This window comes from Saccopteryx bilineata, chromosome 9 (assembly GCF_036850765.1).
Source record: "Saccopteryx bilineata isolate mSacBil1 chromosome 9, mSacBil1_pri_phased_curated, whole genome shotgun sequence".
Classification (NCBI taxonomy): domain Eukaryota; kingdom Metazoa; phylum Chordata; class Mammalia; order Chiroptera; family Emballonuridae; genus Saccopteryx; species Saccopteryx bilineata.
In genome coordinates, this window is record NC_089498.1 from 24326956 (window position 1) to 24349797 (window position 22842).

General features: G+C 41.9%; 1 protein-coding gene and 1 pseudogene across 4 annotated transcripts in view; both read right to left on the minus strand.

The window, feature by feature from the left end:
* The window catches only part of GLG1 (golgi glycoprotein 1), a 158205-nt gene that overhangs the window by 110690 nt on the left and 24673 nt on the right, over positions 1-22842 (minus strand). The window lies entirely within an intron of this gene.
* LOC136312795 (poly(A) polymerase gamma pseudogene) lies at positions 8496-10573 on the minus strand (annotated as a pseudogene).

Below are 22842 nucleotides of genomic sequence, written 5' to 3' on the forward strand. Positions count from 1 at the left end.
AAAATAACAATTCCAAATGCTAGAATGAAGTTGTTTCAAAGAAGCAATTTTTGAGCTTCTTTTCTTGTTTGAATGCTAGCCTTTCTCCCAAGCCTGCTGCCTTCTCCTGAATCAGGTTAATGACTATAGGTAATAAAAGTAGCTTTTAGTTTGCCCCAAGCTGGCAAAATTGCATTTTATGATCTGCTTCATATAAAGCAAGAAAATTTTAAGGATTAGGTTAACTCTGAGATCACAAGTGAAAACTCCATTTTCCTACCAACCCACTACTTTGCCAAACAATAAACATAAATTATCTGGAGTAAGGTGAACTGTAAACTCAAACAACATTCAAGTAAGGAGGGCTTTGGCCTGGTCAACACAAATACAAATGTAAAAGCATTCATACAAGCTCCAGTAGTTCTCAAAGTGCATCAATATCTGCACCTGCAAATTCTTGGACCCCCACACTTAACCAACTGAATCTGTGTTCTAACAAGGCTTCCAGGTGATTTGATGGAGTTTAAGTTGAAGAACCACTAAGGTAAGAGTACTTAGGCCTCAGATATGAGAAAAACTATGTTAAATACAGGTTATTGTTGGAAGAGAAAGGACATCTGGTCCTGCCTTGGTGAGGTTACTACTCATAGGCAGTGGTGCAAGCCATGTAAAGCCCTTGCAGTAATAACCTTTGGAACAGCTCACCTTGACTGACAACATCAGTACTGTATGATGCTAGCTAGTTGCCCCAGAAGGCGAGAGACCTAAGCCAGACAGCCAGCAGTCGATATAGCCAGCTTTTGGCTGGAAGGACTGATTCTACCAAGAACCAAACCTGGGGGGAAGGGGAGGGGGAGGGGTACAAAAAAAACTGGATAGAGGGTGACGGAGGACGATCTCTCTTTGGGTGATGGGTATGCAACAGAACTAAATGACAAGATAACCTGGAAATGTTTTCTTTGAATATATGTACCCTGATTTATTGATGTCACCCCAGTAAAATAAAAATTTATTTATAAAAAAAAAAAAGATGTAGCATAGTAATATGCAAAAGAAGAGAAAGTAATAGCTACCTGTGTCCATTTATTAGCAATAAAGATAATTCATGTTTAAAATAAAAAACAAACTGTCATTGTTGTGGATAAAAATGTAACTTCTAACTCATGGTTAAGGAATTCACTTTATACACAAAATAAAAATTTAAACAGCAAAAAAAAAAAAAAAGAACCAAACCTGGAGGAAGGTACTAAATTTGAACCTTATTTCTTTCCTCTCCCCTTTGCCTGGAACAATGATATCATTAATCTATCACTTGGAGTATGTTACTTACTTATTGACTTATTAAGAGACATTATCCTGTATGCTATCGATTTATGAGTTATCATAAATTACAATCCCCCACAGGGAACCTATTAAATAAATTACTGGCAAAGACAATTTCAGATTCTGAGAATAATTTGCCCCAAACAAAAGACTCTTTGTGACACTAACTCTCAGATTCTCCTACACTAATTCAATGTTAAACAATTTGTGGATAAAAAAGGGAACTTGAATAAATCATGGGCAGGGCAAGTTACATAGTCATGCCCCAAACCTATAACTTCTATTTCTTAAATTTATTTTTTGACAAAGAGAGAGTGAGTCAGAGAGAGGGGACAGATAGGGACAGACAGGAAGGGAAAGAGATGAGAAGCATCAATTCTTCGTTGCAGCTCCTTAGCTGTCGTGATTGCTTTCTCATATGCGCCTTGACCAGGGGGTTACAGCAGAGCAAGTGACCCCTTGCTCAAGCCAGCGACCTTGGGCTTCAAGCTAGCGACCTTTGGGCTCAAGCCAGCAACCATGGGATCAGGTCCATGATCCCATGCTCAAGCCAGCGATCCCTCGCTCAAGCTGGTGAGCCTCTACTCAAGCCAGATGAGCCCATGCTCAAGCCGATAACCTCAGGGTTTTGTACCTGGGTCCTCCGCATCCCAGTTCGTTGCTCCACTCACTGTACCACCACATGGTCAGGCCAAACATATAACTTCTTTAGTGAAAGGTTTTTAAGTAGGCCCTGTGCATCTAGGTTAATACATTTTTGAAATGCAAAAAGTAATACCCCTTGAAAGTATAACCACTCACAAGAGCATATAATCTTGCTAACTATCGCGTGACCAGGTGGTGGCACAGCGGATAGAGCAATGGACTAGGATGCAGAGAACTCAGGTTCAGAAACCTGAGGTCGTTGGCTTGAGTGCAGGCTCATCGGCTTGAGTGCAGGCTCACCAGCTTGAGTGTGGGGTCATAGACCTAACCCCCCAGTCAAGGCACATATGAAAAAGCAATCAATGAACAACTAAGGTGCTGCAATGAAGACTTGATGCTTCTCATCTCTCTCCCTTCCAGTCTGTCTGTCCCCATCTGTCCCTCTCTCTGTCTCTGTAACACACACAAAAAACCTTGTTAAGTATCCTCCTATAATCCAATACATACCTTGCTTTTTACCACCTTCAAGTAATCTTTCTTAAACTCCCTCCTTAATTCCAACTGCATAAAAGAAACTGCAAGATGTTCTTGGAGCATTTGAGATCTTACTTTCCAAACACCATTGTCAGTTTGCACTCAAATTTTTAAAAACTATTTTATTTATTGATATTAGAGGAGAGAGAGAGAGAGAAGGGGAAGAGCAGGAAGCATCAACTATAGTTGCTTCTCATATGTGCCTTGACTGGGCAAGCCTGGGGTCTCAGCATTCCAAGTTGATGCTTTATCCACCACACCACCACAGGTCAGGCTAGCTCAAATAAATTCTTATAAAAATTCTCCACAAGTTTGGGGTTGGTTTACAACACTGGTAAATCTTTAAAGAACTAGGTGCAAAAAAAAAAAAAAAAGAAGAAGAACTAGGTGCAGCACAGAACAGTTATCTACAGAAGATACCTGGGAATTAATGTTGCATAACATCAGTCTTAGAAAAAACCCTACAATTTTTCAGAATTACTTACTTAAACCCTACCTTGTTCCAAAATTATTTAAGACAGAATTTCTTCTACAAATGGGTTAAAACTTCTGCACTTTTCTCAACATATTAACAGTTGGTCTTTTAAAGTCAGATGGCTTCATTAAATCATGATAAAAATAGTGAGGAAAAGAACTAAGTTATAGAGAGGAACTTTAGTAAAATATATGAATAAAATTATCTTTTGATAACTAATCTTATTAATATTCCTCAGCTTGCAAATTCAATGACATCATTGTTTGTGACTATAACTCTTGGCTCAACAGTGGACCTACTGATAGATACTCAAATAAAGATGAGATGCTAATATACAAAGATGTAACTTCCTTCAGTTTTACAAAATTTTTTGTGGCAAAATAAAAAAAATCAATAAAAACTTTAAAAAATAAGATATAGCCTGACCAGGCAGTGGCACAGTGGATAGAGTGTTGGACTGGGATGTGGAAGACCCAGGTTTGAGACCCCGAGGTCACCAGCTTGAGCGAGGGCTCATCTGGTTTGAGCAAAAGCTCACCAGCTTGGACCAAGGTTGCTGGCTCGAGCAAGGGGTTAGTCAGTCTGCTGAAGGCCTGCGGTCAAGGCACATGTGAGAAAGCAATCAATGAACAACTAAGGTGTTGCAACGCGCAACAAAAAACTGATTGATGTCTCTCATCTCTCCGTTCCTGTCTGTCTGTCCCTGTCTATCCCTCTCTCTGACTCTCTTTCTGTCTCTGTAAAAAAAAAAAAAAAAAAAAAAAGGTTAAAGCTTGCTTGGAAATACCAACTAGAAGGACTATTCTCACAACTGATCAAATGACTACTATGGTGGCTTTAAAAATGTTTACAAGTTATAATTTTTTCTTCTTTGAGAACTGGATCAGGTCACCAAACTCCTCAAGTCATAATCTTGTCTTTGTTCAGTGGCTTTGTTCCAGACTGCCAAACATAAAATATATCAATTATTTATTCTGTAAAAGAATCCACTATAGAAAGAAAAACAAAAAGTTTAAACTTAGTACAGGTTTCCTTTAAACTGTAATTCCATTACAGTTTATTTAAAATGATTCCATTCTCCAAAGAATGATTTACAACTATTCTTCTGTTTCTGTGTAAAATTACTAGGCATAACACCAAGACAACTGTTAATGAACATGTGTGTTAATCAGTTTCTGTAATACAGTGCAGTAGTGGCACATTTTTCACAGACAGCAGAGGATGGCAGAAAAGAAGTCTGCTAGCTCCTCCCTCCTTCAATGGCAAGAACCAGGATCATTCTCAGGATTTCTCTCACTCATTTCTGTTAACTAAAGAACTTGGTCTGGTATATATAAACCCGTATTTATAGTTTGCTTTGGCACATCAAATGTTACAAAACATATGGATCGGCAATAGATTAACTTTATGTTTCCCTTGAGAGAATTATTACAATGTTCTCCCATTCCTGAATGCAGATTGGCCAATGGCTCAGCAACCATTAGCCCAGGATTTAAATTATTTCTGTTGGAAAAAATAGTCACTAACTCATATAGGAACAATTATAAGCTGGTGATAATTCACCTAATTTATATTACTTTACAGTAAGAGTTAATTCTAAATTCCTAAATCACAGAAAGTGCTTTTGCTTTTACTATAAGAAAGCAAGAACAATCCACCCTGGTCGGTTTGGCTCAGTGGTAGAGCATCGGCCCGGCGTGTGGAATTCCTGGGTTTGATGCCTGGCCAGGACACACAGGAGAAGCACCCATCTGGTTCTCCACCCTTCCGCCTCTCCTTTCTCTCTCTCCCCTCCCCTCCTGTAGCCAGATCCATTGGAGCAAAGTCGGCCTGGGCGCTGAGGATGGCTCCATGGCCTCCACCTCAGGCACTAGAATGGCTCCGGTTGCAGCAGAGCAATGCCCCAGATGGGCCAAGCGTCGCCCCCTGGTGGGCATACCAGATGGATCCTGGTCAGGTGCATGTGGGAGTCTGTCTCTACCTCCCCGCTTCTCACTTCAAAAAATTACAAAAAACAGGCCCTGGCCGGTTGGCTCAGCGGTAGAGCGTCAGCCTGGCGTGCGGGGGACCCGGGTTCGATTCCCGGCCAGGGCACATAGGAGAAGCACCCATTTGCTTCTCCACCCCCCCCTTCCTCTCTGTCTCTCTCTTCCCCTCCCATAGCCAAGGCTCCATTGGAGCAATGATGGCCTGGGCGCTGGGGATGGCTCCTTGGCCTCTGCCCCAGGCGCTAGAGTGGCTCTGGTTGCAACAGAGCGACGCCCCGGAGGGGCAGAACATCGTCCCCTGGTGGGCAGAGCGTAGCCCCTGGTGGGCGTGCCGGGTGGATCCCAGTCGGGGGCATGTGGAAGTCTGTCTGTCTCTCCCCATTTCCAGCTTCAGAAAAACACACACAAAAAAAACAAACAAACAAAAAAAAGTTTTTAAAAAAATTACAAAAAACAAACAAAAAAAAACAACAGAAAGCAAGAACAATCCAATAGGAGAAAAGTATGATGAAAACAAGCAACAATAAGAACATATCAATTATCTCACTTTATAAAACTTGACTTTGAATACTAGAAGTTCTTTTACTAGAAAGTTTAAAGTTTTTAATAGGAGAAATGGACTTCTCTGCACAAATTTTTGGTGTTTTTAGACTTCCTATAGGAAAAAAAATTTATTTTTTTTTAAAGTACTGACTAAAATTAAATATGCTATACCACAGGAATCCAATCTTGTCTCTTCATCTAATGAGTAGGGGGTATTGTGGAATACCTCTTCCAACTATTTAATATATGAAATAAAGAATGATAGGGGCAATGGCAAAAAGATGGGGGACATTTTATTTTGTTGAGAGAATAAAGTGTGAGTTGTCCAAGTGTTGTTTCCTTTGCTTTTTTTTTTTACAGGTTTTAAAGTTTTCTCTTTGAAAAGATGGTATCTTACAGTACATACAAAAATACTCTGAAAATACATACAACTTCATTTACAAAACACTGAATTAACATATTACAAGAATTACATGGTTATGGATTTTAATAAACTGAGCATGCATTCATGAAACTTAAAAAATATTATGAAATGCATTGAAAAAAAGCAGTGTAAAAAAAGACAACTCACCTAGTTAAATAAAAATTACAAAGGTCCTGAGCCAATTAATAGTTGGTAACAATGTCAGTCAAAAATGCCTTTAAGGCCCTGGCCGGTTGGCTCAGCGGTAGAGCGTCGGCCTGGCGTGCGGGGGACCCGGGTTCGATTCCAGGCCAGGGCACATAGGAGAAGTGCCCATTTGCTTCTCCACCCCCACCCCTTCCTTCCTCTCTGTCTCTCTCTTCCCCTCCCGCAGCCAAGGCTCCACTGGAGCAAAGATGGCCCGGGCGCTGGGGATGGCTCCTTGGCCTCTGCCCCAGGCGCTAGAGTGGCTCTGGTCGCGGCAGAGCGATGCTCCGGAGGGGCAGAGCATCGCCCCCTGGTGGGCAGAGCGTCGCCCCTGGTGGGCGTGCCGGGTGGATCCCGGTCGGGCGCATGCGGGAGTCTGTCTGACTGTCTCTCCCCGTTTCCAGCTTCAGAAAAATACAAAAAAAAAAAAAATGCCTTTAAGTTTCACTAAAATCCACTGCTTATTTCTGCATGCCTAGTCCATGAAGAAAATGTTTGAACTTGTGGGGTAATGGTCAGGAATTATCATGCCAAATTAATTTTACACCTCAAAAATACAAGTTTGCCATACTTAAAGGTATCTATTGTTGATGGCTGGAATGAGTTGCTTCTCAGTAAAAAATACCAGCCAGCTAACAAAAATGGTATGACACAGGCTATGTAACAATTTCACCATTCATACACTGACTTTTAGTATCTGGGTTCTATTTTGATTCTTTTTTTTTTTTTTTTTTTTGGTGGGCCATAGTCTTTAATTCTAGCTTTGCACCCGGCGGGCAAGTAAAAATACACACTGGGCTCCAAAACCCAGTCACATTCAGTGCTCACAAAGCTACTGACTTATCCGAGTTTCCTAGAATCAAAGGTTTCTAGCTCACCAGACTTATTCACCTCTGTTCCCCATCTCCTTTCCTTATCCCAGATACAAACTCTACACAAACTGGCATCTCACTCAGCACTCCACCATCTTGGCTGCTTCTCCTGGCCTCCTCCACGTGGCCTTTCTCTGCTCTCCTCTGCTCTCACTTCTAATACTAGTCTCAGGAACCAAGCTATTTTGATTCTTAATAAAGATGCATTTTGAAGACCTCCACGGGAGGCAAAATATAGAGAACTTATGGTGCCCAACTCTTATGTAATCACTAGATTAATTCTCCCTGGTAACTATGCAACATTTGGACAGAAAGGCACACAAGAAAATAAAAATTTAAATATTCCATGTGCCAATCTATAAAAAAATAATTTAAATCAACAGAAGAGACAATAAGTACATCTATACAAACAAGGAAAACAGAATAGATACCTCACTTTCAGTTATCTCAGGTTTTACAAAGTGGTTTCAATGCTAAAGGAAAAGTGTTAACATTTGGAAAATTACAAGACAATTTTTTTTGTTTTGTTTTCAACTTTTTCAATTCTATACAATGATTACAACAAAAGACAAAAAAAGGAAAAAAGGGGGGGCATTTGGGACTTGTTTTATCCGTGTTCAAAGAGCTAAGAACTGGTTCCCATAATAGACAAGCATCAGAAGTTAAGGCAGTAAAACCTCCAACACAAAGCCATCATATTGCAGATGACAATCTGACAGCAGGTGATCCTCAGAGAAGTGTGTGTAGCAATCAATGAGAGAATGCTATAGCATCTGTAGGTCAAAGTGTGAGAGTTCAGAAGAAGCGCCCATTTGCTTCTCCACCCCCCCCCTTCCTCTCTGTCTCTCTCTTCCTCTCCCGCAGCCAAGGCTCCATTGGAGCAAAGATGGCCCGGGCGCTGGGGATGGCTCCTTGGCCTCTGCCCCAGGCGCTAGAGTGGCTCTGGTCGTGGCAGAGCAACTCCCCAGAGGGGCAGAGCATCGCCCCCTGGTGGGCAGAGCGTGGCCCCTGGTGGGCGTGCCGGGTGGATCCCGGTCGGGCGCATGTGGGAGTCTGTCTGACTGTCTCTCCCCGTTTCCAGCTTCAGAAAAATACAAAAAAAAAAAAAAAAGTGTGAGAGTTCAAAAACCACTTCAAGGTTGTTAGGTGGGGACTGTAACTTTCACCTTATTTTATGTATGACAGCCACTTCTATTTTTAAAAAAGTGGCTGCATCTGTGTTACTAACGATTGTCACCTAAATAAGGAGGCACTGCTTTTACCGATTAAGGGTCAGTCAGATGGAATTTTTGATGACATGAATATTATTTGCTGGAATCGGAGACGATGAATCTGGTAGTTCTTTACTCGCAGTCTCTTTGAATAAGATTGTTACCTTTTTGCGTGAAGTATCAATAGTTGGAATAGGCATACATTCTCCCCCAATGGCATCCACTGGTTTTCTTTTTCTGTTTTCTGCAGCACACGATTCCTTAAACTTTGATTCAAGTCAAATAAACTTTTCTGTATCTTTCAACCTCTTTGAAGACCCATCTATAGATGGGGAATGGGATCTTTTAGGTACCACATTCTTAGTTAAATTTGACATTCCGTTTAGATGTAGTTGTCCCTGGACAGGGCTGTGCGGTGTTGTGATCCTAGGAATCACGTTTCGTCCTACTACAGTAGGAATGGTGCACACAGCGGGGGGTGATACAGCTTTTACTACAGAGTCAACTTTTGCACCAATGACTGAAATAGTCCCTGAACTGGTGGAACACTTGGTGGCTTTTTTGCAATTACAACATCAGGCTCAATGTTATTCCTTTCTTTTTCTCCTGAAGAAGAAATATCAGATTTGGAAGGTTTGTTTATAGACATTGGGGAATTAAAAGGTGTTCCATTATCAGTGTCTCTGGAGCTATCCAAACAACTGCTATCCAGAGATAATCTTTTGGATTGAGGTCCACTTGAACTTCGATTGACATCAGAAAGACTTTGCTTTTTCTTCTTTTGCAGAATCTCTGCTGGAAAATAGTGATGAAGTTGTTTCTTTTTAACATGAGTTGCTTCAATTTTCATTCCCTCCTTTAGCATGTTTATATTATTTGCCTGTCTGTACACTGTATCAGTAAATGACTGTATATCATATGTCAAATCTATGTTAACACTTTCTGCATTTTCTACTCTCCGAAAAATTATTCCGAGGAACCACATAGATATGTAGTTATTGTCTTTATAATGTTCCTTATTTCCTGGGAATGACTGGGGATTTACATGCACAAGAGTGATAAATTCATTCCGTTCCAAGTTTCCAACAAGTACACGGATTTTAGATTCTACTAATCCAACCCACTCTAGATGGTTTTCTTCTGTTGATGCACTGGCAGTCAGTACTATATAATGCCTATACTTTTGAAAAAAAATTGGTGGCTCAAGTAGTTTGGACCAGTCTGATTTCCCTTGAAGAATTTCACCTGTGACTGCGAGACCTTGTTTAAATTCTTCTACCATTACTGTTCGAGTTGATGTGGACACATTATACGTAGAATTCTGTTGTGGGTAGGCAGGGGTGATTATGGGCATGAGATGGTACCTATCTGATGGATTTAACCGAGGATCCCAAACAGGCAAATTCAAACTGCTTTCTTCTGGTTGCTTCAGCAGCACAGGATTTGGCCATTCCCACTTGGAAAAAAACTAAAAAGAACTTATGAACTAAAGTAGAAGCTGCTGCATTTGGAAATAATTGGCAAGTTCTTGCAACCAGCATTGCCCAAGAGACACCACCAAGGAATCCAAGCATGTTGGAATAAATACCACGTCGTTTTGCCCATAATTTGACTGCTCTTAGGGTGAGTCTAAAAGTTTCTTTATTTGGCACTAAATGCAAAATTTCATCAGTAATTCGACATCCATTTAGGCTGCGAATACACCTTATATCAAGGCTTCTCAATCGAGAGTCATCTCTTAGATCTAAATTATCTGATATGGTTTGTATTGTAGTCTTGCAAAGACTAGATCAATTTCAATTCCATCAAATTCAAATTTTATAACAGGTACAAAGGCATCCTCTGCAGCTCTTAAATTTCTAATGCCATCTTGATGTTTCAATTTTTCAAAAAAAGACTGAAAAAAATCAGCTCTCTCCACATGTCTTGGAGCTACACAAAGCGCATCAATGTCAGCTCCTTTGGTGTGTACTCCACGCCTGTAGGAGCCAAATGTGAAAATTTTACCAACAGTAGCCACAACAGAAGGTGGGAGATTCTTACTCTCACTAACATCGGAAATCCATTCTTTTACTAAATTGTTCAATTTACCAAGAACAACCAGCCTGTGGTTCAATTCTTCCTCATCTTCAAACACTCCAAATGGTTTCATGGCATCAATTAGTTTCTGTGTGTAAATGTGATCAATTTCTTTAGGACATGCCAAGCTAATTGGAGAGGTGATCCCATAATGCTTTTGTTGATGCTGACTGTCCAGCACAATGTTTGCAGACGTTTCTTTCATCGCTTCCTGCGTCTCCCTCACCCGTGAGGGTCTCTCACTCTGGAGTCCCGTTCTTGCCCTTCCCTTCTCCCCCTGTCCACTTTCTTCTGTCGCTTGCAGCTTGCTTGCTCGTTCACTTTCTCACTCACTACAGCCGAGTTACCCAACCGGGTAGTGAAAACACTACATAACCGGCTCTATTTATCTCCTTTGCTTTTAAAGAATGTTAATAATATTTCTAATGAGAAAAGGTTTAAAATTGGTGTTTTTTTTAGATTTTTAGAGAAGGGGTGAGAGAGAGAGGGGGTGAGAGAGAGAGGAATAGAGAAAAAGAGGGGGAAGTAGGAAGCATAAACTTATAGTAGTTGCTTCCTGTATGTGCCTTGACCAGGCAAGCCCAGGTTTTCAGACCATCAACCTCAGTGTTTCAGGTCAACACTTTATCCACCGTGCCACCACAGGCCAGGCAAATTATTGTCATTTTTAATATAAGAATATATGATCGCATAGAGGTTGAAAACTTTGTCTGTTTAAGTGAGAGGAAGAGAGATAGACTCTCGCACATGCCCCAGGATACCATCCGAGCTATCCTCAGTGCCTGGGACCAACATTCAACCAATCGAGCCACTGGCTGCAGAAGGGAAAAAGAGAAAAGAGGGAGAGGGAGGAGGAGACAAGCAGATGGTTGCTTCTCATGTGTGCCCTGACAGGGGATCAAACCCAGAATTTCTGCATACTGGGTGAACGCTCTATCCACTGAGCAAACTGGCCAGGGCTAACGTTGAAAACTTTAAATCAACAAATCAAAATATCATTATTGCAAAGTTCTAAAGATTATTGTTGAGGGCCCTGGCCGGTTGGCTCAGTGGTAGAGCGTCGGCCTGGCGTGCAGGAGTCCCGGGTTCGATTCCCAGCCAGGGCACACAGGAGAAGCGCCCATCTGCTTCTCCACCCCCTCCCCCTCTCCTTCCTCTCTATCTCTCTCTTCCCCTCCCGCAGCCAAGGCTCCATTGGAGCAAAGTTGGCCCGGGCGCTGAGGATGGCTCTGTGGCCTCTGCCTCAGGCGCTAGAATGGCTCTGATTGCAGCAGAGCGACACCCCCTGGTGGGCGTGCCGGGTGGATCCCGGTCGGGCGCATGCGGGAGTCTGTCTGACTGCCTCCCCGTTTCCAACTTAAGAAAAATACAAAATAAAAATAAAAATAAAAATAAAGATTATTGATAAGGACAGACAGCTAGGATCTGTAGTACAGGTTATGAAACATGGGCACTGGTCTCTTGAAGGGGAGAGAAAAAGTGGGAGAGAGAGAAAAAAGAAATCTCTTTGTTTGTTTTGTTGGAACATCTCCCTCACTTGTAGCCTGACTCACAGTTTCAGTAAAGTTTGTGATGCCAGCTCCTTAGAATGTGAAATGAGCAAATAGGTATTAAAATGAAAGAAGAAATTAAAAAACATTAGCATTTCCTAGGACATAGAACTCTTCTTGATTTGGGTCATCTTAGAAGTAAAACCCCCAAAGATAAAAATCACTACTTCCTATACTGAAACCCTACTCTATATAGTGAATTTTTGTCTCTCCCAAGAAACAAACTCTGCTCTTAGTCCCACTCTAAGTTCCAGTGCTTCAGGTGAGATTTCATTTCTGAGATGGGAATAGCAAATGACTCCAATCAGACACATATAACATTCATAAATGGTTCAGGGACTCTGACAGTGACAAACAATAAAACATTTACAAATAATGCTGACACAAATGGAGGCGTGGGGACAAGAGCTACTCTGGCCACCTTGCCATCACATGGAAGCTGTGAAAGAAGCCAGCCCAGAAGCAGATGTTAAGGAGAAATCAGACCAGCTAAACAGTTGAGGCCCAGCATCTAGCAAAGTCCAAAGCCAGTTTACATAGTTATATGAAAGAAATTCTCTTTTTAGCTTACGGACTTCTGGTTCCTATAAGAATAAAAAATGCTAAATATAGTGAGGAATATGTGCTTTTACTTAAATCTCACTCTGATAAAACAAAGGTGAAAGAAACATTAGAATAATTTTACTACTCTTTAATCTAGTCCATGTTTATTTAAAGTTGCAATAATAACAAAGTAACTAGGGTTTTTTTTTTTCTTTTAAAGAGATCCGGTGGTGCCCTGGCCCAGTTGCTCAGTTGTTTAGAGCATTGTCCCAGTTTGCCAAGGTTGTGGGAATGATTCCTGGTCAGGTACATATAAGAATTAGCCTGACCAGGCGGTGGCGCAGTGGATAGAGTGTCGGACTGGAATGCGGAGGACCCAGGTTCGAGACCCCGAGGTCACCAGCTTGAGCATGGGCTCATCTGGTTTGAGCAAAGCTCACTAGCTCAGACCCAAGGTCGCTGGCTTGAGCAAGGGGTTACTCGGTCTGCTGAAGCCCCATGGTCAAGGCACATATGAGAAGGCAATCAATGAACAACTAAGGTGTCGCAACGAAAAACTAATGATTGCTGCTTCTCATCTCTCTCCATTCCTGTCTGTCCCTATCTGTCCCTCTCTCTGACTCTCTCTCTGTCCCTGTAAATAAATAAATAAATAAATAAATAAATAAATAAATAAAATGCTCTTTAATCTTTGTTTCTTTTTTATTTATTTATTTATTCATTTTTTAGAGAGGAGAGGGAGAGACAGAGAGAGAGGAGAGACAGAGAAGCGGGGAGGAGCTGGAAGCATCAACTCCCATATGTGCCTTGACCAGGCAAGCCCAGGGTTTTGAACCGGCGACCTCAGCATTTCCAGGTTGATGCTTTATCCACTGCGCCACTACAGGTCAGGCTAAAAATGCTCTTAAAAAAAAAAAAAAAAAAAAAAGAATTAACCAGTGAATACATAAAGAAGTGGAACAACAAATTGCTGTCTCTCTTTCTCTCTCCCCATCCTTTCCTTCCTCTCTTTAAAATCAGTGTGTTTTTTTCAAGTGAGAAGAGGAGAGACAGACTCCCTTATGCACCCCGTTTGGATCTACCCAGCAACCCCTGTCTGGGGAAAATGCGTGAATCAACAGAGCTGTTTTTAGTGCCTGAGGCTGACACTCAAACCACTTCAGCCACTGGCTGTGGGAGGGGAAAATGGAGGGAAGGGGGAGAGGAGGGAGAGAAGACAGAAAGATGAGGGGGAGCAGTGGGGGAAAGGAGGGGGAGAAAAGCAGATGGTCGCTTCTCTTTTGTGCCCTGATCAGAATCAAACCAGGGACATACATATGCTGGGCCAACACTCTACCTACTGAGGCAACTGGCCAGGGCCCAATAAATTTTTTTAAAGCAAGAAATACAATGGTATTATGCACATTATCTGCTAAATGCAATGAAGTCACCTAGTCAAATTTAAGGAGGTATGGAAAAAAGAAAATTTTAAAACATTAAAGCTAATTATTCTATCTGGCAAATGGGCCTGTTTAGTTCCAAAGCATATTTAACAACAACTTCTATCCAGTATTTTCCAAAAGTAATATGGCACACTTTCATAACCTGTATCATCTAATCTCAATGAGATTCATCTGCCTCCTAGATCATATTTTTCAATTTAGGCCTAGAAAAGTAACTAAATTTTCACCGGCTTATTTGAAGTCTCACTTGTTTTTAATGGGTAGAGGGTAAACTAAGTTTATATCTCAGTATTAAATAAATTCTATTAACAGATCCCTGGTTACAGCTATAGTATGCTGATAACTCCAAAGAGGATTTCAATGATGGTTTCACTGAAGAAAAATAAAATGAGAGTTTGTTGAACTATTAAAAACAAAATGTGTGCATCTCCGGAAGGTCCTAAAGCTGATGATCTTAAATTTATTTTTATAAAGATTTTATTTATTCATTATAGAGAAGGGAGAGAGAGAGAGAAGGGGGGAGGAGCAGAAAGCATCAACTCCCATATGTGCCTTGACCAGGCAAGCCCAGGGTTTTGAACCGGCAACCTCAGTGTTTCCAGGTTGACGCTTTATCCACTGCGCCACCACAGGTCAGGCCTGAAGCTGATGATTTTAAGTAGCTCTGGAAAGAAGTCATCATTTTGTCATCTCAGAAATAGGTCTGAAACAAAACCCATCAAAAAAGAGTTTTGTGGCTGTTGACTGTAGTAGCTGCTGATACAACTACTTCAAGGATGCAAAATTCAAGAAAAAAGCAAAAAACAGTGCATTAAACAAAAAGACAAGTGTAGGAAGAGAATTTGCTCATGTTTTCATAAGAAAGGGGCTAGATCACTGATGTAAAAATGTGGTAAATGTGCCTGACCAGGCAGTGACACAGTGGATAGATGGTCGGACTGGGACACGGAGGACCCAGGTTTGAAACCGCCAAGGTCGCCCAGCTTGAGCCCAAGGTTGCTGGCTTGAACAAGAGGTCACTCAGTCTGCTGTAGCTGCCCCCCCATCCCCAGTCAAGGCACATATGAGAAAGCAGTCAATGAACAACTAAAGTGGCACAACAAAGAAATGATGCTTCTCATCACTCTCCTTTCCTGTCTGTCTGTCCCTCTGTCTCTGTCACACACACCACACACACACACAAAATGTGGTAAATGTTTATAGACTGGTAAATATTAACATGCTCAATTTTGCAATTCAAAGCATTTTGAATTATTTAGCGCTTCGATTAACTCCAGTTTGACTTTACAGTGACTATTTCAACTCACAATGATCCAAGACATAATTCATTGTACAAAATGTAAACAGCAGTGTTGATTTTAATGCACAATAAACTGAAGTGCTATGTATGAGTATGTTAGAAGGCACACCCAGTTGTCAAAATAGGGGCAAAAATTTCATTTCTTAAGGCACAACAACATTGATTAATATAGTTATTCTTGCTCTGGCCGGTTGGCTCAGCGGTAGAGCGTCGGCCTAGCGTGCGGAGGACCCGGGTTCAATTCCTGGCCAGGGCACACAGGAGAAGCGCCCATTTGCTTCTCCACCCCTCCGCCGCACTTTCCTCTCTGTCTCTCTCGTCCCCTCCCGCAGCTAAGGCTCCATTGGAGCAAAGATGGCCCGGGCGCTGGGGATGGCTCTGTGGCCTCTGCCCCAGGCGTTAGAGTGGCTCTGGTCGCAACATGGCGACGCCCAGGATGGGCAGAGCATCGCCCCCTGGTGGGCAGAGCTTCGCCCCTGGTGGGCGTACCGGGTGGATCCCGGTCGGGCGCATGCGGGAGTCTGTCTGACTGTCTCTCCCTGTTTCCAGCTTCAGAAAAAAATGAAAAAAAAAATATATATATAGTTATTCTTTTGCCCTTATAGGATTCAATGTGAGTGGTGATAAAAGTTAGGTATTCATTCACCTTTATACCAATTTGATTCACTCTCTTCCATGTATCTGACACACTGCTCTAAAATACTTGTTTTCTGTTCAAGTAAAGACATATCTAATTTGAAATAGCTAACCTCAAGACTCAAGACCCAAGCCTGACCAGGCGGTGGCACAGTGGATAGAGCGTTGGACTGGGATGCGGAAGTACCCAGGTTCGAGACCCCAGAGGTCGCGCGCGGGCTCATCTGGCTTGAGCAAAGAGCTCGCCAGCTTGGACCCAAGGTCGCTGGCTCCAGCAGGGGGTTACTCGGTCTGCTGAAGGCCCGCGGTCAAGGCACGTGTGAGAAAGCAATCAATGAACAACTAAGAAGTCGCAAGGCGCAACGAGAAACTGATTGATGCTTCTCATCTCTCTCTGTTCCTGTCTGTCTGTCCCTGTCTATCTCTGCCTCTGTAAAAAAAAAAAAAAAAAAAAAAAAAAAGACTCAAGACCCAAGTCTCACAGCAACAGCCTATTATAAATCACCAAAATATTTAATCTTCCTCTAATACTTAATTCTTAGCTTGTGTAGCCAGAGAAACATATAGTGAATCACATTCTTAAAGAAGAGCAGCAAGCAAAGCCACTTATTAAGTATTAAGAAAAATGGCCTGACCAGGTGGTGGCGCAGTGGATAGAGCACTGTACTGGGAAGCAGAGGACTCAGGTTCGAAACCCCAAAGTCACCGGCTTGAGCATGAGCTCAAGCTCATCAGCTTGAGCATGAGCTCAGCATCTTGAGTGTGGGGTCACTGGCTTTGAGCATGGGATCATAGACATGACCCCACGGTCACTGGCTTGAGCCCAAAGATCGCTGGCTTCAGCAAGGAAGGTGTCACTAGCTCAGCTGTAGCTCCCGGGTCAAGGCACATGAGAAAGCAATCAATGAACTAAGGTGCCGCAATGAAAAATTGATGCCCCTAATTTCTCTCCCTGTCTGTCCCTTTCCCTGTCTCTGTCACAAAAAGAAAAAAGAAGGAAAGGAAGGAAGGAAGGGAGGAAGGAAAGGTCATTTCCTTAGCTACAACAATGTATAAATGTAATAGAAAATAACTGGGTAAGAAAGATTTGTTTTTAGTGGAAGAAAAATACTTAGTAAACAAAATAATCGGAGAATATCCTTCATATCTCACCTGTAGATTTAAACTGGAGAATGTCAAGTTATAATTGCTTAACCACATACATATCAGGTAGCTTAAAAAAGAGATCACTGTAAAAAAATTGAACCTTGGATGCCTAAATTAAGTAAATTGCTAGATTTAGCTACCTTCAAAATAAGGTTGATATAAGAGTTTTAACTTCCACTAGGCATGTCATAATACTTGGGTGATCTGCCATCCAGGTATTATATAGCAGCCAACAGTGTTTTGGTAATCACTTTTTTTTTTCATACCAAGCCTGAATTTTTTATACTGATAAGCTCTCAACTATACTATAGCCACAATTATATCTGGCCAACTCAAAAGCCCCAATATTAACAAAAATATTTGTTTCAGCCTTCTATTAACTTAAGAAAAGTAAGTTTTTGGCTGGTGTATGTGTGTCTAAACTGAAATGACCACTACCCATTGATTTTATGACTCTTGGGTTCTCCCTCCTAAAAATGTGACTCACCACCTATTTCATTTTTATAGTTCTATATATTATCTACCATTTGCAAAGTGCTTAATCCTAAATCTGGTGTCCATGTGAATTAATAGGGAAGCCCAAAGAAAAAGAAATAGATGTGGTGATCCATTTCTGGTAATGGTGGGTTAGATTATTTGGAACCCTAAAACTATAAACACTAAAAATGTTGAAAGATAAAATGTCTTCTTAAAAGCAACAAAGACGCCTGACCCGGCGGTGGCGCAGTGGATAGAGCGTCGGACTGGAATGCGGAAGGACCCAGGTTCGAGACTCCGAGGTTGCCAGTTTGAGCACAGGCTCATCTGGTTTGAGCAAAAAGCTCACCAGCTTGGACCTAAGGTCTCTGGCTCAAGCAAGGGGTTACTCTCGGTCTGCTGAAGGCCCGCGGTCAAGGCACATATGAGAAAGCAATCAATGAACAACTAAGGTGTCGCAATGCGCAACGAAAAACTGATGATTGATGCTTCTCATCTCTCTGTTCCTGTCTGTCTGTCCCTGTCTATCCCTCTCTCTGGCTCTGTTTAAAAAAAAAAAAAAAAAAAGGCAACAAAGACCTAAGAATACTATAGGCATTACCAAGACAATAATGAAAGAAAAGGGGTGCCCAGAAAACAGGGGAGCTCTAAAGCTCACTTGAAGCTTTTCCCTTGAAGGCACTTGCTAAACCCACCATAACAGAGCCTCCTTTCTAAAGGGCCATGTGAGTAGAAACCAAGCCTAAGATCTGCTTATGGTAGAAATCTAAGACTATTATACAGTAGAATAAAGTAAAAGTTAAAACCTTTATTAGAAATCTTAATATACATCTTAACATAGTAAACACAATTATTTATTCTACATTTTCTTGAATTTGAAGATACACATATCCAGCCGCTTACCAACTATCAACCACAAACATGAATATATCCACCTTATAAATAGACTCCAGATTTCAAACACATCTCTAACAGATCCTAATTTACCATTACTTCTGGTTCTTATTGCATTTGCATCATCAAACTGCAACAGTTTTAAAAAATTTTTACAGCTCATAATTTGTTAAGAACAAGGCCACCTCTTATTTCTCCATAACTGCAAAACATTTTCAAAATATTAATAAAAACTAATTGGAATAGATCCAAATATACTCATTTCATCTATTTCCTTCTATTCACCTTTGTATACACATTTGACTTCAGTATTTTTTTACTTTTTTAGTCAATTTGGTAGAAAAACATCATGAAAAATGTACAAACACTGTCACATATTTTCCTATTAAATGAAGGCATGCTAGGTACTTGTCACAAAATATTGCATGACAAGTACTTCTTGCTGAATGACTAATTAGGTGAGAATAATATATTTTCTTTTTATACTTAGAAATAATTTGTTCACACATTGAATTTTGAGTTTCAGAAAATTTATCTGGGATACTGTCATCTGAAGATTCAGTTTAAAATGTTGCTCCTATACTATTAAGAGTATAGACCAGTGCTGCCCAACAGAAATATAATACGAGCAACATTTATAATTTTACATTTTAGTGGCTAGATTAAAAAAGTTAAAATAAACTGTTGAAATTGACTTTAATATATTTTATTTAACTCAAAATATCTTCAATGTTATTTGAACAATGTAATCAACATAAAATTAAGATATTTTAAATTTTTTTCTCTTTCCAAGTCTTTGAAACCCATGTATACTTTATATTTACAGCACATGTCAACTGTACTTTGTAAGTGCTCAATAACCACAGGCAGCTGACAGCTACCATACTGGAAAGCATAAGTGTATTTGTCTCTTTACATTTATCTTCTAGTCCACATAATTGTGAAATATTCTTTTCTTTGCCATTATGGGCAGAAAATGAAAAACTCAGCCGTGTTCAATGAAACTTAAACTACAACTACAAAGATGGTAGTTGCATCCATATGTTCAAAGATGGTAGTTGAACAAAAGAGTTCAATGCATCCATATAGTACCTGCAAGACAGAAAGCCAATTTTCTCTTTGTTTTTTGAAAAAACAGAATGAAGGTCATGAGACATCAATCTTCACAAATATTATTGTTCAGGAAAAAACTCAAAAATTAAAACTGGATCCACTAGGATTTCATAGCACAAAACGTTAAAGAAGTAAGACAAACTTGAAAAAACTTTCAGCCTGGTCAGGCAATGGTGCAGTGGATAGAGCATCGGACGGGGATGCAGAGGACCCAGGTTAAAACCCCAAGGTTGCCAGCTTGAATGTGGCTTCATCTGGCTTGAGCATGGGATCATAGACACTGACTCCATGGTTGCTGGCTTGAGGCTAAAGGTTGCTGGCTTGAAGCCCAAGGTTACTGGCCTGAGCCCAAGGCTGCTGGCTTGAACAAGGATCATTTGCTCTGCTGTAGCCCCCAGTCAAAGCACATATGAGAAAGCAATCAATGAACAACTAAGGTGCTGCAACAAAAAATTGATGCTTCTCGAATCTCTTCCTGCCTGTCTGTTCTTATCTGTTCCTCTGTCTCTCTCTCTTTCGCTAAAAAAGAACAAAATAAAAACTTTACAACAGGGAACAGGAAAATCTAAAAAGGAATAAAGCATATCAGAACTCAAAGAGTATAACAATTCTGAAAAAGAAAATTGGAAGACTAATATCACCTGATTTCAAGACTTACTATAAAGTGACAGTAATTAAGAGTAATATTGCTGAAAGCATAGACATAAAGATAAAAGGAATAAATCTATGCATGTGTTAAAATTCAGACTGTGTACCAAGCAAAAAAAGGGGCAAATTTATATTTTACTGCACGTAAATTGTACCGTAGTTCAAAAAGAAAGAGATGCCTGACCAGGCAGTGGTGCAGTGGATAGAGCATTGGACTGGGATGCGGAGGACACAGGTTCGAGACCCCGAGGTCACCAGCTTAAGCGCCAGCTCATCTGGTTTGAGCAAGGTTCACCAGCTTGAGCCCAAGGTTGCTGGCTCAAGCAAGGGGTCACTCCGTCTGCTATAGTCCCTCGGTCAAGGCACATATGAGAAATCAATCAATGAACAACTAAGGAGCTGCAATGAAGAATTGATGTTTCTCATCTCTCTCCCTTCCTGTCTGTACCTATCTGTCCCTCTCTCTGACTGTCTCTGCCACAAAAAAAAGAGAGAAAGGAAAAGAGAAAGAGAGAAAAAAGGGGAGGGGAGGGGAGGGGAGGGGAGGGGAGGGGAGGGGAGGGGAGGGGAGGGGAGGGGCAGAAAGTATCAACTCATAGTGGTGGGGGTCCTCGGGTTACAACATAGTTCTGTTCCTACGACAGTGACGTGACCTGAATTTTGGTGTAAGTTGAAACACACTCTAGCCTAAGTCACTTACCTATCCTAATACACTTGTAGAATCATAATCTAGAACATAAAAACACGACTAAGCCACAGAAAATGAATACTGAGGCCCTGGCCGGTTGGCTCAGCGGTAGAGCGTCGGCCTAGCGTGTGGAGGACCCGGGTTCGATTCCCAGCCAGGGCACACAGGAGAAGCGCCCATTTGCTTCTCCACCCCTCCGCCGCACTTTCCTCTCTGTCTCTCTCTTCCCCTCCTGCAGCCAAGGCTCCATTGGAGCAAAGATGGCCCGGGCGCTGGGGATGGCTCTGTGGCCTCTGCCTCAGGCGCTAGAGTGGCTCTGGTCGCAACATGGCGACACCCAGGATGGGCAGAGCATCGCCCCCTGGTGGGCAGAGCGTTGCCCCTGGTGGGCGTGCCGGGTGGATCCCGGTCGGGCGCATGCGGGAGTCTGTCTGACTGTCTCTCCCTGTTTCCAGCTTCAGAAAAATTAAAAAAAAAAAAAAGAAAAGAAAGAAAATGAATACTGCATATTTTTCCACTTCACACAACCAAACTAGTTCACCCACGTAATCCGTAAGTACAATGTTAACGGTTTTGCTGCAACACCCACGTCTCAAAAATTTTTAAAGTTTTTATAGGAGTGAGCATTGTAAACTTAAAACATTGTATGTCAAGACTGTTATAACCAGCCTGACCAGGTGGTGGCGCAGTGGATAGAGCGTTGGACTGGGATGCAGAGGACCCAGGTTCGAGACCCTGAGGTCGCCAGCTTGAGTGTGGGCTCATCTGGTTTGAGCAAGAGCCCACCACCTTGAACCCAAGGTCACTGGCTCTAGCAAGGGGTTACTCGGTCTGCTGAAGGCCCACGGTCAAGGCACATATGAGAAAGCAATCAATGAACAACTAAGGTGTTGCAAGGCGCAATGAAAGACTGATGATTGATGCTTCTCATCTCTCTCTGTTCCTGTCTGTCTGTCCCTGTCTATCCCTCTCTCTGATTCATTCTGTCTCTGTAAAAAAAAAAAAAAAAAGACTGTTATAACCAGAGCACCTTCTGTATTTGCTTCTTGTATGTGCCTTGACCAGGCAAGCCTGGGGTTTCAAACTGGTGACCTCAGCTCTCTGGGTCAACACTTTATCTACTACGCCACCACAGGTCAGGCACAATTCTTCTTTACAGTAGCTACTTATGGTGCTTTTCTTAACTGTTTTGGATCTGTTTCAGAATGGCATTTAGACCTTTTGGATCTACTTTCTTTAAGGTCTCCCGGTCTCAGTAAATATCTTTGAGGCACAAAGCCCCAAGGGTCAAGCTTACCCCAAAACTACCTTGCAATATTAACCAACATGACAATTTAGAAAGTGGCCACAGTATTACTGTGGACAATACGTTTAAACATTTCTATTTACTTTTGCTGAAATTTAACTTCAGAGTGAAAAGGTTCTGAGGAAGGAAAAAAGAGAGAAAAACAGAACATCTTTACTCAACAGATCATAAGTAAAACCTGAGATAGCAACTCTCTTGTGAGCTGATCGATTTATGAAATTCAAAAAGGCTATAGCTTTTAAGTACTTCAAAAAAATTATAAATCATGCCTGAACTGTGGTGGCACAGTGGATAAAGCGTCAGCCCGGAACACTGAGGTCGTTGGTTAGAAACTCTGGTTAAGACACAAATGGGAGTTGATGCTTCCTGCTCCTTCCCCCTTCTCTCTCACTCTCCCTTTCTCTCTCTTTCTAAATCATGTTTTCTGATACCAAACTGATTTGAATTTCCTCCCTCTTTCTTTTTTTTTTTTCATTTTTCTGAAGCTGGAAACAGGGAGAGACAGTCAGACAGACTCTCGCATGCGCCCAACCAGGATCCACCCGGCACACCCACCAGGGGCTACGCTCTGCCCACCAGGGGGCAATGCTCTGCCCATCCTGGGCGTCGCCATGTTGCGACCAGAGCCACTCTAGCGCCTGAGGCAGAGGCCACAGAGCCATCCCCAGCGCCCGGGCCATCTTTGCTCCAATGGAGCCTTGGCTGCGGGAGGGGAAGAGAGAGACAGAGAAGAAGGAGAGGGGGAGGGGTGGAGAAGCAGATGGGCGCCTCTCCTGTGTGCCCTGGCCGGGAATCGAACCCGGGTCCTCCGCACGCTAGGCCGACGCTCTACCGCTGAGC